The following is a 26,997-nucleotide window of genomic DNA, read 5'->3' on the forward strand; positions in this document are numbered from 1 at the left end:
AGGGTTACTATGTCCTCTCCATTGGGATCTGAGCCCACCCGTGGCCTTCCAGAAGGTCATCTACCTGCTCTCTCCCTTCCCCAGAAGCAGGACAGAGAGGGGAAGCCTACCCCAAACTCTTAGCTCTGAAGTGCACCGTGGGAACTGGACCCTTAGCCCATAGGTGGGTCTGCCCCAGGGGGCCTAATACCCCCTCCATCCTTGTTGGTGAGACTGCCAGCAGACCTCATGAGTTTGAGGTTAACCCTCCCGAGCTACCTCCTGAAGCCCTGGGTCTAGCAGCAGTATCCTGAGCCAGCTGCCTGACTCCTGGGGGAGTAGAAAAGCCCAGGATGCTGGCACCTGCTCACACCCTCCCCAAAGGTGGACCTTCCACTGAGGCACTGCCCTGCTGTGGCTGCCGGGTGCCTGAAGCTCCAGGGAGATCCAAGGGAAACTGAAACACAGAAGTGGGGCGGTGATCTACTCAGGGGCTTTTAGCAAGTCAGAAGCAAAGTACATACTTCCTTCTTCTGCCACCTGGCCTCTAGGGGGCATCTCCAGCCTCATTGCTTCACTGTCTGGTCTCAGTCCCACTGATCTGCCCCAAGTACACCTGGCTCTGGGCCTTGGCCCCACAGGTCCCTTTGCTTGGAGTGTTTTTAATTCAAAGTCACATTCATTCTTCAGGGCCAACTGAAGCTCCACCTCCTCCAGGAAGCCCTCCCTGCTCTCTAGCCACTTAGAGCACCTAGACACTTGTCCCTGGTACTAAAGATCCAGCAGCCTTCCAAACAGCAAGTCACAGGGCACCCTGCTGTGGATTGGTGAAGGGGGCTGACAAGGAATGTCAGTGGCCCTTAGTTTCCCAAGTCCACTTTCCTTCTTCATCCCCTTGCATCTTGTCAGCTTTCAAATTGGGCCCTGACTCAGGCTTCACTCAGCTCTCTGGGTGAACAGATGGGAAGAGAAGCCCTAATGGTAGCAGGCTCAGTGGGAGGCAATGATTACAGGAGGTGGAATACAAATCAGGACAAACAGAGCCAGGTCTGAGCCCGCCCTCCACAATTCTCAGTCCAGGTTCTGGGCAGATCCCCAAAGACTCCCAAAACTTCCCTGGCCATACTCCCTGAGGTCCCTACCCCTCTGAGGCCAGTCCTGCCTTTCTGCAAACACCACGCTCCAAGGTCACTACTACTGCAGGTCTTGCACCCTGCCAGCAGCTACACCTGTCACACATCCAAAGCAGTTTAGAGTAGCAGTGAGCTCAGCTGAAATCCTGGAGCGCCACGCTGGGAGACACTGGGGTATACCCTCCTATCTCTGAGCCTCAGTTTCTCCATCTGTACCATAAGGGGTTGGGCCAGATAATTTCTAAAGACCACTGCTCCTAAAGGTGTCCAGGATGCTCTGATTCAAATAAAGATGCCCTCTTTGCAGCCCCACCCAGTGTCTGCTCACTCCCTGCAAGTTCACTGAGGCTTTGGACCCAGGGACATAGGGCATGGGCGTGGCTCCCCTCAAACTCCAGAGCTCAGTGAGTGCCTAGTGAGCAAACACCAGTGGGAGGGAGAAGCACCCAGAGGTGAATAACACTGAAGGAAAACTTCAAGGCTAGTTTACCAATCCCAGCTTGCCCTGGGAAAGACCCTTTGGTGGCCAAGGTGATGGGTCCCTGGAGTGCACATGCAGCCCTGCACACCTACACAGGTGATCGCATACAATTGGCAAGGATCCCCTTGGACCCTGGGAGAGCCAGGGAAGGGACCCAGACCTGCCCGCCTCCCGACGCCCACCATAGGAAGGATGCCTCCTGCCTGGCCTGCTCACCTCATACACCTGCCATGATGATGCTGTGTGACCCTGAGCTGGACTGTGGGCCTCTCTGTCCCTGTCACATCACTGAGCAGATTCGTCCATATCTCCCTTCCAACCCAAACAGGGGCACAAAAGGTGGCAACAGAGGGTGGCACCTGAGCTCCACGCTGGGCAGCCTCACATTTCAGCACTGTGGAAGACTGGCTTTTCTTCTGATAAAGAGATCCAGCCCCAGGTCCACAAGAGACCAGAGAAGAAACAGGGTGCTGACGAGGTGGGCAGAGGCCAGTTCTCTCCTCCCAGCCTTCACAGAGGAGATGCTGCTGCTCCACAGTCCATTTGGGCTCCCCACTCTCCACAGGATCAAGGTCAAACTCTGAGGCACAGCCTTTGAGGTCCTCAGGAGCTACTTCAGCACCTGCGTCTAGCTGTGGCCAAACAAATCTTTCTTTCCAGCTAAACTTCTGATCCACCCCACCGACTTGTAGAGAGACCCTGGAAGACCCCATACCTCCATTCCACTGTGTAGGAACCCAGGCCTCTCCTCCAAGCAGTCTCTGCTGCCTGCATCCTCCAGCATCAGGGAAGAGCTAGCTGATCCTCCCAGCTCCTGCTGCCTTCACCCACTGATGGCATCCACCTAACATACTCTACACTGGAGACGATGATCTTTGCCTGAGGCTGGGCTGTGCACCCCGCTCCTCAAATGCAGATTTACTGTTAGATGCCTAGCATAACACACTCTGGCTGACAAAGTGAATGGATGACCCAGCAAGCTTTAGTAAGTATGAAAAGTGCCTGCCACAAACAGATGTATTGGGGAAGACATGTATTTACAATAGTGTCAGATAACATTGGGCTGAATCCCAACTGCACCAATAGCTCTGTGACCCTGCACATGTTTCTTAACCTCTCTGTGCTTTGAGTTTCCATGCTCCATGCTCATCTTCACAGTGGGGATACTCCCTCCCAAGCTTCTCTGAGTTGCTGGGGTCCTTCAGATCATTGTGGTTTGTGACCCCCTGACCTGTCCCACCCTTCTGACCAATGAACAATTGCTAGGAGAGGGGCAATGACTTGTCTAAGGTCATAAGGCAGTTCTGCAGCAGGACTGAGGCTTGAAAGAAAGTCCTGCTCAGAGGGTCTGCCAGGACAGCAGCCCCATCCGGTTCACATGGACAGTGTTCCACCTCAGGCAGGAATGAACAGTGTGCTGTAGCCTATTTTCAGCCCCAGACTGGGGTAGGGGTTTCAGGGTTAGAGCAGGCTGCAAAGGCTGGGGGTGGAAGGGCCTGGGTTGTAGGCAACACATTCCAGGCAGGAAGAGGGGGCGTGCATTCTCAGCTGGTGCTGAAGACTGACAGGCATGCCACATGGGAACCCTGGAATCCCAGCTCTGCATAGCCACGGCCAGGCCGTGAGCTGGGCTTGACATTCAAGGTCTTTGCAGCCAGCCCCAAACCTGCCTTGCACCCACGTAACCCTGGAAGTCTGCTGAGTGACAGCTTATGGCACATGCTGGCAGCATGAAGCCACAAACCAGGGGCTGAAGGGGCTGGCCAGAGAGTGTGGCTGTCACCTCACATCCCGCCCACAGAGCTCTAATCAACAGCTGTTTGGGATTGCTTCAGATGAAACCCAAATCCAGCCTAACCCCAATCCCTGCTGTCCCCTACATCTTTTTAAAATGACAGTCCAACCATGTTGCTCCCGTGTGGCCCCAACCCTCAGGGCCAGCTCCATCACTCACCTCCGCCTGCTGGCCCACCATCAATCCATTTGTGTGAGGCACTGACCACATTCCAGGGTCTGTGTGAGGATTTATATGGCTTAATTCCCTGAATTCCTCATCACTCAGTGAGGTAGGTTCTATTGTCCCTACTTCACAGATGAGGACATGAGGCACAGAGATATTAAGCCACTACTCTGAAGTCACAAAGAGAGGAGAAGCAGAGCTGAGAAACCACAAAGCCTGGGTCCAGGGTTGACACCCAGAGTCACTTCAGTGCCCTTAAGGAGATACCCTTTCACCATGTCCAAGCTTTGCTGAAGCCTTCTCACCTCTGCTTGAAGTGGGACTTGCCCAAGTCTCTGGACCACATACACTTGGCTCCTGTCTACCGGGCTGGGAATATTGGGGCAAATCACCTGCAGGAAGGAGCAGGGCTGGGGGCTTGTCCCGTAGCCAGCTGGGCCTCTGGCTTCTCCAGGCCCTCTTTTGCACCCCAGCCACCTCTGAGGCCTCTCCCGGGCCAGGGGCTGGAGCTCTTTACCAGGGGAAAAGCCACTCTTCCACAGTGCACTGGGGCTTCAGTTCGGGTGGAAGTGCAGCACCCCTGGGAAGGATGTCCAGGAGGTAACAGGTGAGTTGGGCACAGGAAGGTGAGGAGAAATTTGCTAGGTTGATGTAGAAGGAAAAAAAGATCAAGAGGAGGACTTGACTCTTGTGAAGTCCCAGAGAAGTGAAAGCTCATTCACTGGCCCTTCCCCCTACCCCCAACAGTGGGCATGGGAAGCTCCTAGAATCTTAACCAGCTACCTAATGTGCACTGGGTACACCCCAAAGACTCCTGCTGGCCAGGTTTCCAAAGTACCACACTAAGGACATTTTACAAAGGGGTTTCAGAGAAATTACTAGATCTTGCCCACATAGTGGGTCCCAGAGAAAAATCCACCTTTTTCTGGAAAAAAAAAAAAAAAAAGGACACTCTTGCCTGTGAATTCTGGGTCAGGCTAAAACCCAGATAACCCAAGGAGCATTCTTGGGAATGCCCTCCAACTTGGAAGGGTCCTACTAGGAAGAAGGAGGGAAGAGAAGAGGAAGTCTTGAATCTGGGGTGCAGCTGCCACTTCTGGGCCATGAGGTCCACCCACTAAGAGCCTCAGTTTTCCCCCTTATAAAGTGGGCATGAAATGACCTACCCCTGAAGGGACCTCCAGGGAGAAAGCTCAAATTCAGGTTTCTAATCACCTGGACACGAGCTCAGCTCCAACACGAGTGAGCAGATGTCCTTTAGGACATCATCAACCTTCCCCGTGCCTCAGTTTCCTCATCTGGAAATTGTTTGGTAAGGCCTCTCCCTCAGGGTTCTTGGGGGTATTTAGTGAGCTCATATAGTTAAGGTGCCAGTCCCCACACAGGGACTCTAGTGTGGTTGGTGTCACAAAACTGGTGCCACAGACCCCAACTCTCCAGCAACCAACAGGGAAACCACAGATGGAGCAGGGATGATGCTGACCCCATCAACTGGCTGTGCCCAAGACTCAGAGGGCACCCAGGCTGCAGGGAGCTGGGATGCAGTCTCCAGGGGATGAGGAGCAGGGACCCACGGACATCCCCCCGGCAACGCCCACAGTGCCCCCACCCCACCCTGCCCATAGCCTGCTTTCTTCTTATAAAAATAACTGTTCCAATCTGCTAAAGCTCTGAAGAGTCCAGGAACTGTTCTTGGCACTGTACATTGGTGGTTGCTAATCCTCATGACCACCCTGTCCAGGAGGTGGGGGCAGTTAGTGGCTATTCTTGCTTCCAGATGAGGAAGCTGAGGACTGGAAAGGGCAAGAGCTTGTCCATAGTCACACAGCTGCCTCTCAAATACCCTCCTTGACATATATACAGAGGCCAAGGCACAGCCTTTGCTCAGAGCTGCCCAGAGACTGCAGGAGCTGCCGTAAGCTTTTGCAGGGGAGAAGCCAACGACCCCTAAACAGCCCCTTTTCCTTGGAACGTATCTTTCCTTGTGTGTGCATGTGAGCATGTCCCTGTGTGTGTAAGAATGTCATGTGTTATGAGAACTTGTGCTTGCGTATCTGTGTGAAGTATCAACACAAGTCTGTGAATGTGAGTGTGTATGTGCATGCAAGTCTATCTGTGTGCACATGTGAATGTTTGTAACATGACTGAGTGATGTCTGTGTATATATGTACATGAGAGAGTGCGTCTTTTTGCACACACAACCATTCATGTTTGTGTGCACATGCACATTTGTTTATTCTTAGCATGCACGGGCAGGTTTATAAGCACACGTGTGTGTGCTTAAGTATGCAGTGCATAGGTATTCACAGACACAGGTATGACTGTGGATTCAGAGAATTTTTGGGACTTGTACATGTATCTGTAATTCTAGATGAGAACATCATGCCCATGTGTAACAATGCCACCCAAATCATCATCTTCCTTTTCAAAATCTCAGTCTTCTCAGAGACATTCCGGATAACCTGGTCTACCTCCTCCAAGAAGCCTTCCTGGATTCTAGACTCCTCACACTCACTCACAGATCCAACATTTATCCCATTCTTCATGTTCCCACACTGTCCTGAAACCGTTCAGTTGAAAATCCTGCCAATTTCCCTGCCTTAGTCTCTTGAGATTCTCACTCCTTATCCATGACCATTTCTCTGGCCCTAGCTGAGGCTTCTGACCTCTTGCTGGGACCTTGGGACAGTTCCACTAGTCTTCCTGCTTCCAGCTGGGGACCTGCCAATGGCTTTTTCAATGTGGACACCTTTAATGGGTCGTTACTTGACTTAGAACCCTCTATGGCTCCCCACTGCCCATAGGGTTTAATTTTTGAGCCTGGCACTTGTGGCCCTTTGTGATCTTTGCATCCCCTTACCAACCTCATCCTCCATGCTGCTCCTGTCTCCCCACAGTGCTACTTACTTTTGGGTCACCTACCCCAGAGAGCCCCCCTCTGACCTGTGAACCCTGTCCACCCCACATATGTGCGATCTCCCTGTTTCTCCCGTAGAGCACAAAATGGGACACACTTTTCCCTGCACCCCAGGGCCTTCCATCAGGCCTGGCATGCAGCAAGTGCTTAACACAAACTTGGGAAACTGAACTTGGGAGACAGAGGGAAAGCCTTATCCAGCCAACATAACCCTCCTCTAGCAGGGGCCCTGGTGCCACTTCAGGGACCCGAGGCCAGGCCTGGTTCATGTCACATCACACCCATATCCAGACAACCAGGAGTCACTGTCACTTTGTAAAAGCCCCCTCCCTTTGCCTTGAGTTGGACAGGAACCAGAACTGAGGACACCCATGATCACCTTGATGCCCACCCTCAGAAGAGGCCAGCAGAGGCAAAGTCCAGAGACAGAATAATGCAGGGGTTAGGGGCTGGTGCACTGCAGCCACACCCCCATGGGGGCTCAGCCAGGTGTGTGACCTTGGGTAAGTCATTTCCCAACCACAAGCCTCAGATTTCCTGCCTGTACAATGGGGATGAGAACAGCACCTAATTCACAAGGCTGTTGGGGAGATGAAAAAGTCAATAACCACACAGTACTTAGCACATGGCCTGGCACAGAGTTATGTGCTCAGAATGTTAGAGAATATCACGATTATTATCCTCATGTATGGGAGGAGAGAACTGAGGTTCCCAGCTATGGAAGAAGAGGGCTACCCAAGGCTACACTGGGAGCTGGCAACAGAATCAAACTAAATGTCCAAGTCTGAGCCAGGGCACACTCCCCTCCCCTTCGCTGCCACTGTCTGGCTCCCTCTGAGAGGACAAGACCAAGGAAGAAGTGAAAGCAGAAATAAGCCCCTCCCCCTTATTCCTCAGTGATGACAGTCTAGCTCCTGGATTTCCAGGCTCCGAAATAGCATCAGCCACCCAGCTGGGCTCCCTACCAGCAGACACACAATGTAAGGGACCAGCCCATGCTGCTTACCTGCCAAGGCCTCTGTCCACGGTCGAGACTTGAGGTTGCCGAGAGTGTCAAGAAAAGGAGGCGGGGGTAAGGAGGGAGCAGCCCCAGCAGTCCAACTTGGCCAAGCACAGCAAAGTCCTGTGGAGACAGAAGAAGAGGGCACAGTGAGCTCTAAGTCTGACCCTGCAGGCGGCCCACAGCCCCCTTCACTGACCTCTAGGTCCCAGCTGTCCAGGCCCCTCTGGCCATCTCCTGGAAGGCTGAGCTGGCCCACAAAAGTGGAGCCACCCTAGAAACTGAGTGTTGCTCCCCAAGCCCCCAGTAAATGCCCATCTCTTGAACTTTGCATTAGAAGCCCGGAACCCACCCAGCAGTGAGGTTAGCCCCTCTGTACTCTGGACCCCCAGCAGCAGCCAAGCCAGCACAACCCACCACAGTGCTGTGGGCCCAGCCACATAGGCCCTTAGCCTTGGGATGGCTGGGTGCTCAATCTTCCCAGCACCCTTTCCCCCAGCTTGTATCTTTCTAAGCCCCCCTGGCCTTTGAGACTCTGCTCAGATGCCTCCGTGGAACCCTCTCTGACCTGCCCCTCCTTTCCTTGGGCATCCCCCAGTGGCTCTGGGCCTAGCTGACCATGTGTCCTCCAGCTTTCTAGAGGCCAATGTCCCACCTGGGCAGAGTTGCTGGACAGCAGGAATGAAGCCTAGTTTTTCTCTCTATCCTCTGAAGCCAGCAAGACCATACAACTACTTGATGTTATGGATGAATGAATAAATGAGTGACTGATAAATGGTGCAGCAAAGGTATTCAGTGAACAAGCTGAACAAAATTGGCTGACACGTGCCTTGAAATCAGGTTTTCCAAGGGCCTCCTGATGCCATTCTCCATTAGATTCTGAAATCCAGGGATCAGGTTGGTGAGAGGAAGGAGACTTGGTGAGGCTGATACTCTTGTCTGTCATTTTACAAATAAGGAAACTGGAGCCCTAAGAGGGGAAGTGTTTCCTCCTATGATCTCGCAGCAAGACAGTGGCAAGGTTGGAAGTAGAACCCAAGTCTCCTGGCTCCACCCACTGCCCAGAGCTGTCCTGGATAAAGGCTGCTATGGCAATCCCCAGCTCCCCTACCCCGGGCGTCAGCTCCTGCAGGCACCTAGCTTCCCTGACTGTTGGCAGATCAGGCCAGTCATGGAAGGCAGCTTCTGGGTACAAGAGAGTGGGCAGTAGGAGGACCCTGAGGTAGGAAAAAGTACAGCAGGAGACATCACACTCAGAATAGGGCCATCTGGTCTGATGGCCTTACTTCCCCCAGCCTGGAGGCCTGAGGTTAGGGGTGGACCAAGAGGGGATATTATAGGGAACACCAAGGTCAGAGATATCCCTCCATCCATCTTTAGCCTGGGGACTTTTTTAACCCTCCACTGACCACCTCACTCCCCTCCAAGAAGCCCTCTTGGACCTTCCAAACACTGCTAGTGGGGCACACACCACTCATCACCTTGGACAAAATAGTTTGGAAGTATCTCCCACCCTGCAGCCTAAGAGTGACCCAGCATTTCTACCTCCACAGAAACATGGGCATGTGGTCAACCAAATAGGTATACTAGTATGTTCACAGCAGTGCTATTAATAATGGCCAAAAAATGAAAACTTCCCAAATAACTATCAACTATGGAATTAGATAAATTGATGTATGCAAGCAATGGAATACCACACAGCAGTAAGAATGAATGATCTGCAACTATATCCAACAAGAGAGATAAATCTTATGAACCTAATGTTGAGCAAAAAACCCAGACACAGTGGAGAACCTGCTTAAGAGGTCCATTTAGACAAAGGTCAAGAATAGGTCAAACTACTACTCTGTGCTTGTGATGGACTAAGTATGGCCAAAGACTCTTTGCAGCTCCTCCTGTCAAGAGGTGAAGTCTATCCATCACCCATGAATCTGGGCTGACCTCCAGACTTGCTCTGACCAACAGGACCTGACAGAAGTGGCATTCTATGACTTACAGAGCCTAGGCCTCAAGAGGTCCTGCTGTTTCTGGCCTTGGCCCTTTTGGAATACTGCCTGGCCATGGCAGGAAGCCAGTCCACCTTCCTGGGGGACAGAGGAGAACTGAGGCCACCCAGCCAACAGCCAGCACCAACTACCAGATGTGACTAAGGCCTCCTTTGACCTTCTGGTCCAGCCAGCCCTTCAGGTCACATAAGCCCAAGGGAAACCAGAGGACTGCCCAGGCAAACCACAGAATTATAAGACACAGTAAATAGTGGTTCCTTGTTTTAAGCCACTAAGTTTTGGGGTGGTTTGGGGCAGCAATAGATAACTTATAGTAAGCTGTTGAAAGTCAGGATAGTCATTATGCTTGAGGGGGTAGCAGTGACTAGAAGGGAGCACATAAGGGGGTCTGGGGGGCCTGGATGTCCTGCTTCTTGATCTGTGTGATAGATACATGACTGTGTTCATTGCATGACAATTTGTGAAGCTACACTGAAGATATGCACACTTTTCTGAATGGAAGTAACACTTCAGTAGAAGGTAAAACAAACCTGTGGCTCTCTGCCTGCCCAGTGTACCAGATTCAGCCCCGCCCTGGCCTGCCTGCTTCACCTAACTCTTCTCTACACACTCATAGTGCTGTTTCATACCTCTGCACCTGGGATGCTCTTCCCCTTCCTATTGTGCTTCAAGCCTGAGGGCAGGTGGCACCTCCTCCTGGAAGCCTTCTCTGAGCAACTCAGGCCTTGCCCAGATGTCTCTATTCATATAGCTCTCTCTCTGGGGTGGGGTCTTCCTGAATGTGAGGTTAAGTGTTTCCCTTCTGTCTCCACAGCTCTTGGAGCTCTCGAAACAGGGGCCCTGTCAGGGACAGATGACACCCTTTTTCCTCTTCTCCTAGGGTTGAAACTGATGATTAGAGCAAGATTTTGGGCATTAAGGGGGGACTGGTCATCACAAGTCTCATTCACAGGGCAGCACTTCCCTGGACCCGGGCCTCTCCCAGATAGGTTGAGGACAGGGATAAACTTCAGGTTTCAAAGAGGGCCTACGGAGTGGGGAAGGACCTCAGAGGTCCTCTGTTTTACAGTGGATGATGACACCCATAAAATGTGTACCACTCCTTTCCTCTTAATTATCTATTAAAATAAAACAGCAAGCCTGACTAGCAGTCAGGGCTGCAGCTCTGCCAAAACAAAGCAAACAGCCAGGCAAAGCAAAAGAGAGCCATGGTGCCAGGCAGACAGGCATCGGCTCTGTCTGAAACCCTCCAATCTCCATCAGCACTGAGCCAAAAGGTGGGAGCCCTCCCCTGGCCCCACATCTCTCCTGTGACTGGGATGGGGTCTCAACTGACCTGCAGTGCCTGGGCCTCAGGCCTGGATGCCCTTCTCTGGGCCCCCTTTTCCATCCTGGCAGTTCCAGCTCTGTCCTCAATGGATATGAAACCCACTGTCATCTGAGAGATCTTGCTTAGTTAACAGTCTCTGATGAGACACATTTTTCTCTCCTGTGGGAGGACTGGCCCCACAGGCCAAGACAGCTCTGAGGCCTAGCACTCTGCCTCCCTCAGGGTCCTCCCTACGAACAGTGCGCTGATGTGCCCGCTGCAGTCCACCTGGGGCAGGCCACAGCACCATGTCACCTGCCTGCCCCTGGGAACCAGCGCCTAGGCCTGGAGAGGAGAGTCCCTCCCACTGCCATGTCTGGCCTCACCCTGAGGCATTTTCTCTGAGAGCTCCTTGCCCAACAAACAGGCACGGATAACCCAGGAGAAGCAGTCTGTCCTGCAGGAGAGGTAACTCCACGCACATAAGGGCAGCCGGATGGGCCTCGTCTTCCACAGGTGGGTGTGCTGTCTCACAGAGAGAGAGCACAGCATCCCCAGAGGCGTGCAAGCAGAGGGCATCAGCTCTGTGTTGTTCCCGGTGATATACGCATCCAAACTTGAGCTGGCCTCTGTATTTCCCCAACTCCTCTGATGATAAGAATCACCTGGGCTGCTTGTTAAACCCACAGCTTCCCAGGCCTCTCCCCTGAGAATGGAAGTCTGGGTCTGGAATGCAGCCCAGACATTTAAATTTTTAATAAGTCCTCCCAGGTGATCCTTTGCATCTGGAAAGTTAGGGGAAGCACTGGCAGATGACCTTCCAGGTCCCTTTGGGGCCCAAGATTAGTGATTCTGAGACCCCACTCTGCACCCCCACTCCACACCATCCCTACCGCATCTGGAAGACTCACCAGCAGCAAGCTAACTGCATCATTAAAATAAAAATAATTTGAAAGCTTTAGAAGGGGCAAAGATGTCAGGGGGAGGGGGATTCTCAGCCCATGGTGGTACCAGCAACAGCTCCTTCCTAGCCCCCACCCCCACCCTGGGCCCCCCAGAGTCATCCAGGAAAGCTCAGCAATGGGGGGGGGGGGTTCGAGAAGTGAGCTGACAGCTGTTCAGCTGCTGCTCAGTGAGACCCGGAAAAGCAATTATCTTGCTCTTAGCAGAGAGGCACTGGCTTTTACCCGCCCCCTCCCTCCTCCCTCCCTCCCACCTTCACACACACAGTCACGCACAGACACACACAGACACACACAGACACACACCCAGGCCCAGATACAGCTGGCTGGCTCTGAACCTGCCTCCCCCACCCCCAGCCTTCAGATTCCTCTGACTCACTCAGCCTCCATCCTCAGAGCACATTTCCAACACTTAAATCATTTAGCCCGCTAAACCGGAGACGGCAAAATGGGTGCTATTTCTTAAAAACATACAGAGAGCGTATTAAATTATTGATAGCCATTAAACAGGGGGAAAAAATTAAACAGCTCTCAGCTCTTATCAATCATTCATGCAGTTTCCACTGGGGTGTTTTCTGGAGAGTGATCACACGGCAACCCAGGGAGCTGGCTCCAGCGGCAAGGAAGGCACTGGCTGGATGGAACTGGGGAGCTCCTTGCCCAACAAAGAGGAGCTGGGGCTGCCGCAGCCCCAGCGATCGCCCTGGCCACCTAGCCTTCGAAGGGACTCTGGCGCTTGCAAACTCCTGCCTTCCTTCTTCACCACATCATTAGCGAGTAGACGCTGGCACTGCCTTGGGGAACCCCCCCTAATTAAATCCAGCCTGCTTTTATTGAGTGTCTACTATGCATCGGGCATTCAGGACACAAAGACAATCAGTCTCAAAGCACTCACACAGGTAAATGTGGGAGCCCTTTTCAGGAAAATGTGATTGCACACATTGTATCAGGAGTCCTAAAGGAAACCCCAGAGGGTGGCTCAAAGGAAAAGGGGACAGCTAAGGCTGGAGGAGGGACTTCCAAAAACGGCTTCACCAAAGAGGTAATTCTTGGGTAAAATCTTGCCCAGAGGATAAGTCTGGAAGGGCACTACAGCAAAGCGGTCCAGGTCTGGCCCCAGCAAAGGCACAGCAGCCTAGCTGTGTGTGGGTCTCAACACTCCTTCTTGCCCATGTCAGTCGCTGACGGTGTGGGGTTAGGGGCAGGGTACAGCAATGGAGTAGGGAGCCGACTGACACCCCAGCCTCTCTTCCAGCCACTGGTCCAATCCAGGCCACAGGAGGGATGCACTCCAGTGTGGACAAGCAGGAGGTTGGGGTTCACCCCAGCTGCCCAGGGCAGCGGTACCTCTGCCCTCGCACAGCAGATCTATTTCCTGGCTCTGACTCAGGACACCTAAGCCAGCATGACGCAGACCATTGAAGTGCAGGGCTGGGACACTGCTGGTCTCCTGGCCACAGACAGGCCTGGCAAAGCTGCCGTGGGGGACGGGCTCTCTCCTGCCCTGAGCTGTGCCAAGGACCTGAAAACCAGGGCTGCAGGAGCCAGAAGACACCCGATCCCACCCCGCCCTCCACTTGGGGACTGTCCACAACCAGGGGCCATCTAAGGCTCTGAGGCCAGGCTGAGGCCAGGCTGAGCTGCTGGCTGCTGCAGGGAACAAAGAGACTGAGCCCATGACTGCCCCAGCCCCTACACCCTCCCAGCACATAGCGAGAGAGCCACATTCTTTAATGTCTTTCAGAAGCTCTAGCTTCTCAGGAGCAGGGAGCTGGGAAGATGCCCTGCCAAGTGTTGATAGCACCCTCGGCAGAGAAAGCTGCTGTCACAGGGAAACATTCTGGGGAGAGCGGTTGTTTACCGCCAACGCCTGGGACTGTCAAGAAATAATCAGAAGAAATTAAATTTGCAAAATGAAAGACATAATGGAAGCCCCACCTCCAAGCCCCTGGACATTTTGACCTGGAGGATCAGGCTGTTCTATTTCACCAGGTTTGGGGAAATGTTCCTAAATTTGTGGGGGGAGGGGGAATACATGTGTCACCAGCCAGGTCTGGGAGACCGGGTCCCTGACCTGTACCTCTCTGGGCCTCAGTCTGCTAGTTTGCACGTGTGGACTCCGTAAGACCAGGCTGATCTTACAGGACAGGGGTAACCTCCGGCGGGTGGGGGGTGTCCACAGTCTGCCGGGAACATGCAGTTCCTCAGGGCTGCCTCAACACCCCCCCATCAGTCCCCCAAGGGCTTGGGGAGACAGGCCTGGGTGAGTGTAGAAGTCTTCAGCCACCCTGCTGCCTCTGCACAGCCCTGTGCTCACACCAGGGCACTGGGCCCTGCTGAGGCCCTGCCAACCCTCGCCTGGACTGCTGCACGGGACCCCTTCCCTCTAGTCCTCCTCCACTTGGGTACAGGGACCTGTGCAAGGCTAGAGCCTGAGCTGGCACAGAGCAGGCTGTCAAGGAAGGTGAGCTGACCCACAGAATCGAGATGCAAATGGGTAAGTGACCCCCAAACCCAAATCAAACACACCTGTTGAGGGACTAGCCCTGACTCCCCACTGCCAGCACCTCCCACTGTCAAACTTCCAAGGCCTTTAAACCCTTCACCTGTAAGTTGTGTCCATACTTCTAGAAGTCTCTCATACCCTCTAGGCTCCAGCCATACCACAACAACTAACTCAACCTTCCTGAACAACCTCATCTGGACTTTCATGCCCCAGAGCCTTTGCATGTGTTACTGCTTTCTCTAACCAACCAAGTCCTGCTGTGGCTCAAGCTCTATTCCCGCCCCTGCCCGCCCCCACCCCCCACCAACCTCCTTGTAACTGTTGCAACACTTTTCACATTATACTAGACTGGATTCTGTTCACATCTGCTCTGAACTAAATGGGGGCAGGGGTGGTGGCGCCTGGAACACCAACAGGGTTCCTTCCCTGAGCACTTGGTACTCAGGGCCAGAGAAGGGCCTCAACTGTACTACACTCAAACCAACCACCCCAGCCCCCTGGCCTGCAGCCCAGAATCAGTTCTTCTTAAGCTAACCTGTGTCTTTCCTGCTATAATTTTGAAAACCATTCCTTGGAGAGTGGGTGAGACGTTCTCAGCCAAGTGAAAGTGAGACTGTACTCTTGGAGCTCCTGGAGCTGAGGGAAGGGGCAGGCTTAGGAATTTCCAGGCAAAGGCCAGCAGAAATTGGCCACAAATGAATCATTAACTCTGGAGTTGAGAGCTCCAAGTGGCTGGTGCCAAGGTCTCAGGCTCTGGCCTGTGTGGGCCACTTGGCCTCGCTTGGCTCAGGCCAAGGTTGCCCGCCCCCCCCACCCCATCCCCCGCAGGCCATCTGCTTCACCCCACAGCCACTGGGCATGGAGCACTGAGGCTGCCTGGGCCAGAAGAGCCCAGATGTCTTACAGGAGAGGGCATGCCTTTTCCCAGGAATGACTCCAAACCTTTGCCCACATACTTCTGTCCTTCTGGAATGCTGTCCCTTCCAGCAAGCTAAATCCCCCTGTCCTTCCAGCCTGACCCACCTCCCTTCCATGCTCATCTGGGCCCAAATGGGCCCTCACACCTCTGAGCCCTTACAGTCTAGGCTGTGTCTGTCTGCCATGGCTTGAGCACCAGGGGTTCATTTCTTCAGTGAAGCCCCTGCCAGGATGGGGACTTTGCACATCTTCTGGACCCCAGCAGCTGGCATGAGGCAGGGCACAGACCAGAAAGCCCACAAGTGAGGGGGTTGTTCTTGGGTTCAGTCTGTAGCCAGCAGGAGGAAGCACCTAGGCTTATAGCAGGGTCTGCAGTCCTCACCCTCTCAGATGGCACAGCATTCCCCTCTGGGCCTCATTTCAGGCCTCAGGTCAGCTGGGATGAAGTTGAAGCAGGGGCAGGGGTGATTGCTGGCCTCCTACTGGATAGCCAGGTGGCTGTGGTGGGGCCTGGGATCTGATTCCCAGGAGCTAGAAGAAGTCAGCGTGGACTACCTCCTTCCCCGGGGTGCCATCATGCAGGTGGGAGTGCGATTTCACCACAGCCCATCTGAGCAACTCTGAAGATTCTTCTTGGGAGAGGCCTGAGGGAAACGAGGTCTGGAACCATAGGTAATATTGTGATGTGATGTTAATACAGTGTGCACTGTGTGGTCACCTGTGTTGCAAACAGTGTCCACCTGTATGGCAGTAAGGTTGGCAAAACAACAAATTCTGCTGTCTTGAATGCTTGCTTTGTGTCAAATGCTATGCTAAATGTGATACACATTTCCCATGAACCCTTCCACTGCACCACAAGGCACATACTATTAACATGCCCTCCTGAGGGATGAGGAACCCACAGTTCCTAGAGATGCAGGTGAAGATGAAAGTGACCCACCCATGTCCCAAGGCAGCTGGGGATTCAGATCAAAGCATCTGACCTGGGTCCCCATACAGAACACACTCCCGTGTGCCTAGAGCCCCTTGTCTCACATTCCCAGAGCTGAAACGAGCATGGTGGGCAGCACCCCACAGCCTCCACAGAGCCCTTTTCTCACCCAGTCCTTGAAACAGTCCAGTGAGGGTCACTGTTACCATTTTACAGATGGGAAACCCAGGCCTGCTGGGGAAAGAGCCTTTATTTATCTAGCAGCCTATATACCCCTTTACTGCTCACCAACCCCACAAGGTGGCTACTGTTAAAAGGATTGTGCGGATGGAAAAGCACTGAGAATGGGAGAGACTGAGGGAGCTGCCACTCTGGTGACAGAGCTGGTGCCATGCTGGTGACAGTGCCCTAATCTGCCTGATGCTCAATGGGTCTTCTTCCATAATACAAGGCTGTCCCCAAGGCTGGGCACAGTAGGCACAGGCTTGTAGACATGGTGGGGAGAAGTGGCTCAGGAGCACAGCACAGGGCTGGACCAGGTGTTGCGTCCCTCTGTCCCAGCCTCCAGCTATAGGGATGGGCCCAAGATGCTCTGAGGATGAGCTCACCTCCTCACTTCCCTGTAGGACTCCTGGGCCAGGGCACTCTGCACTCAGTTACCATAATGGACTCTCAGTGATGAGCTCACTGGTAGAGGCTGGGATGTCTCAGCCAGCCACACAGGTCACCATGTGTGTACAAGTGTGTGGGTATGTGAGTGGATGGTGTCTGTCTGAGGAAAACAAAATGAGGTGGTGGCTGCCTGCATGTATCTGTCACACCCTGACAAGGACACTCACATGTGCATGCACTCACACAGATGCATGCACTCCTCTCACTGGTGTATGCAGGCACCCACACATGTTCACCAGACACATGGGTTCATCTGCATATATACTCACACCCAGAACAGCGCACACCTGCATTCGGGGTACTTGGGGACCACTGAGCTGGGACATGGACAGATCTGATGTGCATGCACACACACAGCGCCCAAGAGAGCGGGCGAGGGCAGCAGGTGGGCAAGCAGCCATCTGCAGAACTGTGCAAGGGGCTCCTCATTGCCGCTGTACTCATGGAGTCAGGCCTGTCCAGAACAGACCCATCCATCAGGAAGCTGCAAGCTGCAAGCATTAAATCATCCCTAGGATGCAGCACTTAGAATGGAGAAAGAGCCCACATCCAGTCCAGGACCACTGTCTGGGTGGGGGTGGATGTGTACCTGGTATTTAGCACCCATGCCACCCAAGGCTACCTCCTTACCCACCAATCAGATCCCTGTCCTTCATGTTTACTAGGCCCTGCTTCCCTCTGGCCTTTCCAATCTACCTCCTTCCTCTGCTCACCTGAGACCCCCAAGTTCAGCCACAAGCTGAGCATTGCCCTCCTACCCCAGTGCTGAAGACTTCTCTCCCAGCAATAAGCACCCCAGAACCAGGGCTGAAGATGGGTGCTGGGGAGAGTCCACTTCTGGGCAGAACAATGGGGTGCTGCTACCAGACCTGGGATCTGGGCCTGGCACCACTCCCAGCTGCATCTCCTGTAAGTCACCTCCATTCCTGCCTCCCATCCCCCATCTGTAAGTGGGGACTACAAAGGGACCTTCTGGGCTGCTTGCCCTGAGGATCTGCTGCCCAGGGGAAAGATCCTGCATGAATGCTGATTAATTATGACTATTAATAACACAACCATCTGTATCTTGTGGTGGAGCAAGGTGGATTACAAGTAGGCCCCATGCCCCAGCAGCAGAACAAATGGGTCTCCGGGTGGGCCGGGGTGTTAAGGGCAGGCCTGCAAGCAGGTCCACGGTGGTGGTGTGTTAAGGAGGGGATGTTTGTACTGCACCACACAGACAGACACAGAGAGAAAAGACAAGACAGGCAGGCAGGCAGACAGACAGATGGCAGGGAGCTGGCTTATCACCTGATGAACAATAGACAATTACTGGTTCCAAAGCTCTGGGGCAAGATCCTCACTGCCTACCACTGGGACAAACCAATTGGCCTTTCTACTTCTCAACCCTCACTCTACCCTACAGTGGAGCCCATAGGCCTCAGCTGCAGGGGATGACAGGGGGTGGGGGGAGGGAACTATCTACCTCTGTCCAGAGAAGTCCTGGATGATGTTATCTTGGCACCAGTGCCAGGCAAGTCCCCCTGCACCAGAGCCCTAGGACTGGACCCTGGGGTCACCCCATTTCAAGCCTCTGTGTCCCTGTACACTTAGCCTGGCAGGCCCTCCTGCCCTCAGCAAGCCCTGTTCCAATGGCCTCCCTCCGAGGGGTAAGCCTTCTCAACGCTCACTTGTGCAGTGGGACTGACACACGCTGTCCCTCCTGCCACCCCCCGTGGTGACTGGTTCACTGCTGACTTCGTCTATCCACCCAAAAAGTTCTCTCTTGATGTGCAGGTTTCCTCTCACCATCCACAGACCACAAGCTGCTTTTGTCAGCTCACTTCTACAATCCCTCGGTGTGCCAGGCACGGAGGCTGGCACTGCAAACCACTCCCCTACCCAGGCTGAATTCAACCTTCATGAGGAGCCAGGCATGGTTAACATGCTATTTGTCACAACAGCCCCATGTGGTGTCTATGCCCATTTTATTGATGGAAACGCTGAGGCACAGGGAGGGAAACCTGCCAAAACCACATGGCCAGGAAGTTGTTGTAATGCAGAGCAGTCCATCTGGCTCCAGAGCTCTTACCTACAAGGCTACAAAGATCCCAAATGAATGAATGAATGAAGAAAGTTTAAACACCAGGGTGCACAAAGTTCTTTGAGCTATTTTTGTGAATGGAAGGCAAAGTGGCCAAGAGATAAATGTCATGGGTTCAGGCCAGGCCTCTGCATTAACTGGCTGTGTGACTTCAAGCAAGTCACTTATCAACTCCGGGCCTTAGTGTCCTCACCTGTAAAATAGGGGCAAATAGGGCCGCCTGGTGTGCAGGTCAGATATGAAGACAATGGTAGAGTGAGTGCTCTGAGGATGATGGCAGAACATGATGATGATGTCTGTATATCTGGCAGCCAGGATTTCTAAGCCAATCGCCTGCACGCCTGCTCTGACAGGGCCCTCAGGAACAATGGACGAGGGATCTGAAACCTGGGCAGTGTATCCATTGTTCTTGGGTCTGATCAGCACACTTCCTGGGCAGCTACCCTGTGTGCAGCCTGGGGCTAGCCATGGAAGGGAGGGGGACGGGACGCTCATGGGCTTCACGAGCACAGGGCCAGGTGCTGATTCTCTGGGGCCTGTGACTTGGTTGGGGAATGGCCCCTGCATAATGGGCAAGGGCTGCTCTAGGAGCACCTACTTCATTCCAACAGGAGCTCTGGCTCTGTCACTGGTTGATACCATGCCTGGCACTGGTGCTACAAAGCAGGCAGGATTCAGCGGCAGGCTTGGGGGAGCACCTGAGTGACAGAAAGGCAGGTATGGCACCCAGCTTCCTTCCCACACCTATGGCAGACATCACCAATCAATCCCATACCCCCTTTCAGAGCTCACATGTGACCATGGCATTACTTTTCTGAGCAGCACTCCAGGTTGTCAATCCAAAACCTGTGGTATTTGACATCCCTGTCAGCAGAGTAGCTATTACAACTCCAGCAGGGGCCCACCACGCTGGGCAGAAGTGAGGCTTGGGCCCCGACAGAGGGACACCATGGCCCCTTCTGTTATGGGGTATAGTGGTCACCTCTGAGTGTTGTGGCACCAAAAGCCAATGGAACAAAATGTCCTCCCAGTAGCCTTTCTCTGTCCACTCCTTTACCAGGAGATAAAAGGTGAAGGAGGGAAAAGTTCACAGAGGTGAACAGGAGAGAAAAGGGCAACCTGGCCAGTTTGCAGAGCCCACATGTTCCCTAACCAGCTTCCTGGTCTTGTCATTTCCTCCTGCCATCTAGACTGCCATTTATTTAATATTTTTCTTGAGATCAATGAACAGTTTTTACAAAATACATTTATTTAAAAAAACTTTATCGTATTACCTGAAATACAAAAGTAGCCTCGCTCACCATGAATAGAAGTTAAATGTGAAAACAAACAAGTGCAGGAGAGTAAACAATGGCATTTCTCTGCGGCCTGCCTTCTGGACGCTCCCAGGGCTGTCTGTTGAAAAGACCACCAAGTGTCCCAGGCTCTGGACACTGTCCTCAACACAGCCAGAGGTCGGAGGGGATGGGGGCAGAGGTCTTTGCTCAGTTGTGACTGATGCAGGGCACAGACCTCTGAGTCACTTTGGGTACTTTTAAGGAACACAGCACAGCTCAGTGATGCTTGCTGTCTGCGAGAGGTAGCAGGTAATGTGTTACTGCTATACAAATGAGGAAACAACAGGCTCAGAGAAGTAGCCCACCAGCCTGCAGCCGCACAGCAGTGAGTGAGACTTCTGACTTGGGCCTTCTGACTAAGCAAAAGGTTCTTCCCTTGCGGCTGCCACATACAGTCAGTTAGAGTGGAGTCTCTCTGACCCACGGCTGGCGTGGTAACGGTTTTTACACCTGAGGTTAACAACTGTGATTTAAGAGGTTATTTGTCTTAATTTTCAGGAATCACCTTCTCAGACAGGAGGTAACTAACACATCGGGCTGGGGAAGCTTGTCTTCATGGAAAATATTTATAGCATTTCAAGACAGTTTGGTGGCAAATGGATACAGCATCTGCTATTTTCCTCACTTTCCACCACAGCTCTGAAGCCCAGAGCAGTTAAAACACACACACACACAACAACAACAACAACAACAACAACAACAGCAACCACAGCACTGCTGACAGGAAGTCAAAGCCAGCTCTTCTTTGAGGAATAAAGCACAAAACTGGTGTGATTTCAGAGAGCTCATTACTGCTGCTGCTAGTCATACCTGAGGCTGGGGCTCAGAAAGCCACAGCCAATGGGCCAGTCCCCAAGGCCACGGTGAGGTTCACTGCCTCCAGGGTTGGGTTTGGCAGGACTCCCAGGCCCAAGACTGTGGCTCTCACAGGGAGGCCCAACAGCAAAAGAGCCCTGCCCTGAAATTTGGATTCTGGCTGCAAACTGGAGAGGCACAAGGAGAAGGCAACCTCTGGAAGTTGAAGACATTTTACGAGCTGGAGCTGAGCCAGGCACTCTCCTCATGCTACCTCAGTAGTTGTTCCTCCCTCTGAGGTTAGTGATGTTTATTACTCCCATTTTGCAGATGGCAAAACTGAGGCTTTAACAAGCCAAGAGATTTTCTCAAGGGCACATCTGCTTGTATGGTAAGTTGGCTCCCTTTACCTCGCAGCAGGCAGGCTGGAACTCCCATCATTTCCTGTGACCATCCTTCAAGTGGTCTGTATGCCATCTGCTCCCCAGCACCTTGCAAGGTACCTCCACAGCCCAGCCTCCAGGCCTTTTCTCACACCCTGATCCTCAATACCAAACCTCTGTCATCAGAATGCAGTGTCTCAAGCTGGAGGTGCAGTCACTGCAGGGCCCCAAGGACCTTCTGCTTTGTCCTGCTGTCTCAGGTGGGAATTCCAAGGCTCAGAGAGGGGAGGGGATATATATTCAAGGTCACAAAGCTGGCTGATGACAAAATGAACGGAACCAGTTTTGTTGTTAAAATTCCCAAACATGTTCCTGTTCCTTCTGTCCTTGACATCCTAGTTGACGCACCAGGAGCTGTTGTTGCTACTTCACAATTAAGAAGTCGATCCACCTGAGAAGGAGGGGTGGTAGTGACTCCTAGGACTCAGGTGTACCAACAGCAGATGGTGTTCCAACATTCCCCAGCAGGATGCCTCTGCTCTCGCCGGTCCAGCCTTTTAGGCAGAGCCTTCAGTTCCCTCTGCATCCAGGCTGCAGGCACTGCCCACCACACCTGCCTACAGGCCAGAGAACCAGGAGGCCCTCATCCATGATGTACTGGGACAAACCCCAGGAGGGACCTGGAGGAAGCACCTGCCCACACAGCCTGGCTTGAGGGGCTCCGGCAGGGAGCCACAGCCCCCGGGGAGAGCTGTGCCAGATTGGGGCCTGGCACTCCCCATGTGGTCGCTCCCCTCAGCAACACTCTCCACTTGAATTTTGACAGATATTGCTACTGCATGTGTGCAGAATAGCCTCTGTCCCCCAGATCCTGGTCTCCCTCCACCCTTCACTGGCCCCCAACCCAGGCCTCAAATCCAAAAGTGAAGGAGCTATCCCTGATTCTGATGCTCTCTTTTAGCTAAGTACCTGCCACTTTCACAGTTGGTTTGCCCTTCCTGTGTTCTAGTCTGCCCACCTCTTGCCAGCTCCTTTGCCTGGGCAAAAGCAACAGCCCCTTACTCACCCCTACTCTCATTTCCCTCTTGGTCTCCTCTGTAGCTGTAAAGTACATCTTTTCTTGATTATAACTCCCCCCAAGGCATCCTTCACAGCCCACATGCCCTGTGCATCTGGGCCCTGCTCCCCTCACCCAGTAGTGCTTGCCCTACCACCATCACTGCTCCCCTGCCCACTGGTTTCCCTACCCCAGAGCCTTTGCATCTTACCATCTCCTCCATGTACCACGGCTGGCTTTGTTTTATTTAAGTCTCTCAATGGTTCCTTCCAGATTGTCCTTGCCTAAAATCCATGTCCCCACCTCACCCCAGCCACTCCATAACACATTACTCCATATTATTCTTGTACTGCATGTACTTACTGTAAGATGATTATTGTTTTTGTAGGTGCTTATTATCTGTCTCTCGCCCCCACCCTGATGATGTTAAGCTGGCTCCAAAAGGAGCTTTCTCTCCACTGGTTAGAATAGTGTCTGGCACAAAATTGATGCTCGTAAGTGTTTGTTGAATGAACAAATGAGTGAACATCCATGATCTCATTAGCTCACCCCTGCCCCCACCAGCCAGGGTGAGAATTACCCCACTCCATGGGTAGGGGCTTGGGTGAGGTGCTGAGAGGTGTCCTACACACCCAGGAGTATACCATGGTGAATGTGGCAGCATATACACTTGGGAATTGGACCTCCTACCATCTAGATCAGGGAAGGTACAAGGATTAAGAAAATAAAAGCCCAAGGAAAACGCATGAAATTGTGTGGCTCCAATATTTCTCTTGCAGCTTGAAATGTCACTTCTCTGTAAACCACATCCTGCCCCTTGTGATCTGGTCTTGGCCTCAGCTCCTAGCCACGGACAGCCTCACTGAGATCCCCCACCTGGCTCCTTTCTTAGAGGGTCCTGGAACTCACTGGCTCAGTCCCAAGACTGATGGGGTGGGGGGCAGGGGTAGGGAGGAGGCAAAGCACCAAAGGAGGCCTCCTCTCCCGGGTGGGGCAGAAGGAAGGGGCTGAGCCAAATGCAGGTCACGCTGCTGCGCCCACAGCCCTCCAAGGGCTAAAAATAACCATGTTTACACACTTCCAGAGCTGGGGTTTCTGTCTCCCTGGCAGGAGGGGTTCTCCTGCCATGTCCATGTTCCTACTGCATATCTTCTACTTGGCTGAGTAATGCCTGGCCCAACTCAGGTTGAGGACCAGGATTTCTGGGTTTGGTTCTTTGGGTGGTTTTCAGCGGAGGGAGGTGAAGAACGCTGCCTGAGCTGCGATTCCACGAGGAGATTTCTCACTGCTGGCAGACAGCTCTTCCTCCCAGGGGTAGAGATGCCAGTAAGGCAGGAGCTACAGGAAAAGTGGCCAGATCCTGAGCCACGAGGGGCCCCAGCCAGTTCATCCCTTTGGGGGCCATGGTACCATGAGGAAGCCTGGGAGCCAGTGGCTGGTCCAATGCCCCACGTCTGTAACCCAGAGCAGGCCTCTTCCCCTCTCTGGTCCTCAGTTACCTCTCTGTGTTGTGGTAACTGGTAGTCAATAACTGACACCTTGTTCCTTATGTCATGGCCCCTCAGTGTGTGTGTGTGTGTTTGGGGGAGGGGGACAGTACAAGAAACAGTGCTGACTCCTGGGGCTCTGTGGCTTGTCTCTGGGATGACAGGACACACCTGCCAGGACAGTCATCACCTGGCCTCCCTCCTCCGTCCCTGCCCTGGTCTACCCAGATGGACTTTACCATCTGAGGGGCAGGTGCCAGTCTCCTGCCTGGAGACAGCCCCTCCTCCTGGACAAACAGGCTTTTCTCTAACCCCACAGCTCCCGTCAGTGGGGCCATGCCAAGAAGAGACACGCAGGCTGCCAGTGGGCTGGCTCATCGGTCAGTCACCCTTCTTGGGCAGGTAGCACCTGCAACAAGCACTGGCTTCTCCCTTACCCGCAATGGCCACCAGGGTAGGGACCTCAGGCTTCCTAGGATCCAGCCACCCCTGGCTTTCCTTCTTTGACTGGATAGGCCTGGCTGAGTTGCTGCCCCAGATGGGAACAAAGTCCGTGCCTGCTGGCCCGATTTAAGTGCTGTGCCCCTGTGACAACAGTCCTCTGGTACTATGTGCCTTTGTAGGCGCCATTCCCCCTGTCTCAGATGCCCTTCTCTCGCTGCATGGCCTGGGAATTTCCCACTGATCCCAGAGGACGGATTCTGTTGCCTCTTTCTCCATCAGAGGGAGCTCAGCACTTAGACAGTGCTATGTGCCCCCCTTCATTAGATAGTCAGTAGCTCCCCAGGGCAAGAACAGTGCCCTGATCACCCACAGAACCAGCAAAGGAAGGGGGCTCTGTGACTGTCTACTGAATTAACTTTCAAGGTAACAGCTTGATCTTCTCTCCTCTGTCTGACCAAGTCCACCCCCTACAGTATCACCACGTGTCCATCCCTTCACGATTCTGCAATCGGTAATCAGTTCCACTGTTTTCCTACAGAGGTGTCTGTCCCCTCAGAGCCCCCAGTGTCCCGCCACTGTGTGTCTCATTGGGTCTGCACTGCTCAGACGGGTTTCTAAGTGCACTGCTCAGATATGCTGGGGAGAGACCTGGCATTTACACAGTTAAACAAGAGCTCTGGCGGGGGGGTCTGTGTGCAGAAACACTGAGGGTCATGGACACCCCATGGCTCTTGGAACTCAGTTCCCTAGGATGTCACAGTACCCGACGCCCCTGCGGACCACCTCCACCTCTGCTTCGTCCCCTGCTCCCATGCCCAGGCCTCCACCATCATTGACCCTCATACCCTCTCTCCTGGCCTGGGGCAGTTTTCCCCGGGGCCTCGGCGAGAATATCCTCCAAGTGGCCACCTCAGTGATCATTCTACAAATCTAAGCTAGCTCCATCACTCCTCTCCCCCAAATCTTGTCTTGTTGACCTTGTGTCAAGGATAAACTCTTGGGCATGATGGCTTTTAAGGCCCTATTAGATGTGATCAGGTCCACGCTGAGTTCCCTGGCCTTGCCTCCTACCTACCCAGGCTGGATACACTCTGCTGTCCTCTTTTTGCTGAGCACCCTGTTTCTTCCTTTGCAGTGCAGCTTGTAGGTCACCTCTTCTGGGAAGCACTCCCTGAATGCCCTTCCCCAGCAGGCTGACCTCAGTCGTTCCATTCGGCAGAGCTCTAGCTGCAGCCACCAGGCTCTCCTGCTGTGGGGAGTAGCTGGCCGGTCTAACTCCCTAGCACAGCTTTGAGCTCCTGGGCCAAACCAGGATCGATTGCTCACAGCCTGGCACAGGGTTCACACTCAACATCAGACATGTTCCAAGCATCCCTGGGCATGTCCCACAACACCCCCAATCAGGTAGGTACAAGGACCCCCACTCTGGTGATAAGGAAAGTGTTCAGAGGGCCTGAGAATTGATTTAGGTCATATAACAGTGGTGGCGGGACCCACTCAGGATAGAATCAGCCAGTACCCACGTTCCTACCTGCCTCCTGGTAAGTCACTCCAGGTAGTGAAAAGAGGACCACCTAATCCTTTTTCTAAGGTACCTGCAGCTAATGGGCCTTTCAGCTTTTCTCATGGCCTTACCCGGCCTTAGCTCCCACAGGGGCCTGAGCTTTCTCTGGGTGGGAGGGGACACTTCCTCCAAGCCCGAGCCAGGGTAGGGGGTGGGGTTAAGGAGAGAGATTCCTCCCAGGCAAATCACCTGTGAAATGCAGTACCAGCCACCCTCCCTAACCAAGAACAAGTGCTAATATCCCAGGCTCAGCTTCTGGAGATCTCCTAGGGATCCTGGAGGCTTAAGAGGCTCACAGGGAGCCTAGGATAGACCTGGACCCAGATCCACCTCTGCTTGCTCCCAGTATAGGCCCCTTTGTCTTTTCCACACCCCAGTCTAACAAGATTGCTTCCTCTTTCATGAGGCCTCAGAAGACCTCGAAACTCTGCCTTCCTTTTAAAGCAAACACAGATAAAGAACCAATGACTAAATCCTAGGGTTCCCATGAAGCCATGGGAGGGAAGAACACGTCAAAGGCAGACAGGTGGGAAGGAACTCTTCTCCAGCGGGGTCAGGAACCCTGTGTTCAGGAGGCCCCAAGGAGCACTGGCCTGCTAGCACAGGCACACCCAACTCCCAGGCCCTCAGGGTGGGCTCCCAACAAGTCCACTTCCATGGCAACCACGGCTACATCAGAATGCACCCCTTCGCCTAACTCCACCTCCAGTTCTCCAAACAGCCCAGGGGTCCTCTCACTCTGTTTCCAAAGCCATGGCTCTGGGGTGGGTGTCAAGGAGGCCTCAGGGCCTGCTCCCTGGCAGGGGGCAGTAGGAGCATTTAGAACCCAGCATACCTGGAATTTGCTAACAAAGTGGTTCCCATTTGGCTCATCTGCCACACAGAGCCCACCTTCTCCTGCCAAAACTCAGGAACCAACTCTGACGTTCCACACTCAAGTCCTAAGTCTCAGAATTTCTACAGCCCTCAGAAGTCACCAACAAAATCCAGGCCCACCACTGCCCACTGTGCTAATTACCTCCCTGCTAATGATGTGACCTCACAGGCTCAGTTCTCTGAAGGGAGCTGAACTG

General features: G+C 53.3%; 1 protein-coding gene across 4 annotated transcripts in view; it reads right to left on the reverse strand.

The window, feature by feature from the left end:
* Nucleotides 1-26,997, reverse strand: part of ZMIZ1 (zinc finger MIZ-type containing 1) — a 225,645-nt gene that overhangs the window by 173,237 nt on the left and 25,411 nt on the right. For all 4 annotated transcript variants that reach the window (XM_036026757.1, XM_036026759.1, XM_028513299.2 and 1 more), the window contains exon 2: nt 7,477-7,593. The gene's annotated coding sequence lies outside the window, so the exon portion shown is untranslated. The remainder of the gene's footprint in view (nt 1-7,476; nt 7,594-26,997) is intronic.

This window comes from Phyllostomus discolor, chromosome 5 (genome assembly GCF_004126475.2).
Source record: "Phyllostomus discolor isolate MPI-MPIP mPhyDis1 chromosome 5, mPhyDis1.pri.v3, whole genome shotgun sequence".
Lineage (NCBI taxonomy): Eukaryota > Metazoa > Chordata > Mammalia > Chiroptera > Phyllostomidae > Phyllostomus > Phyllostomus discolor.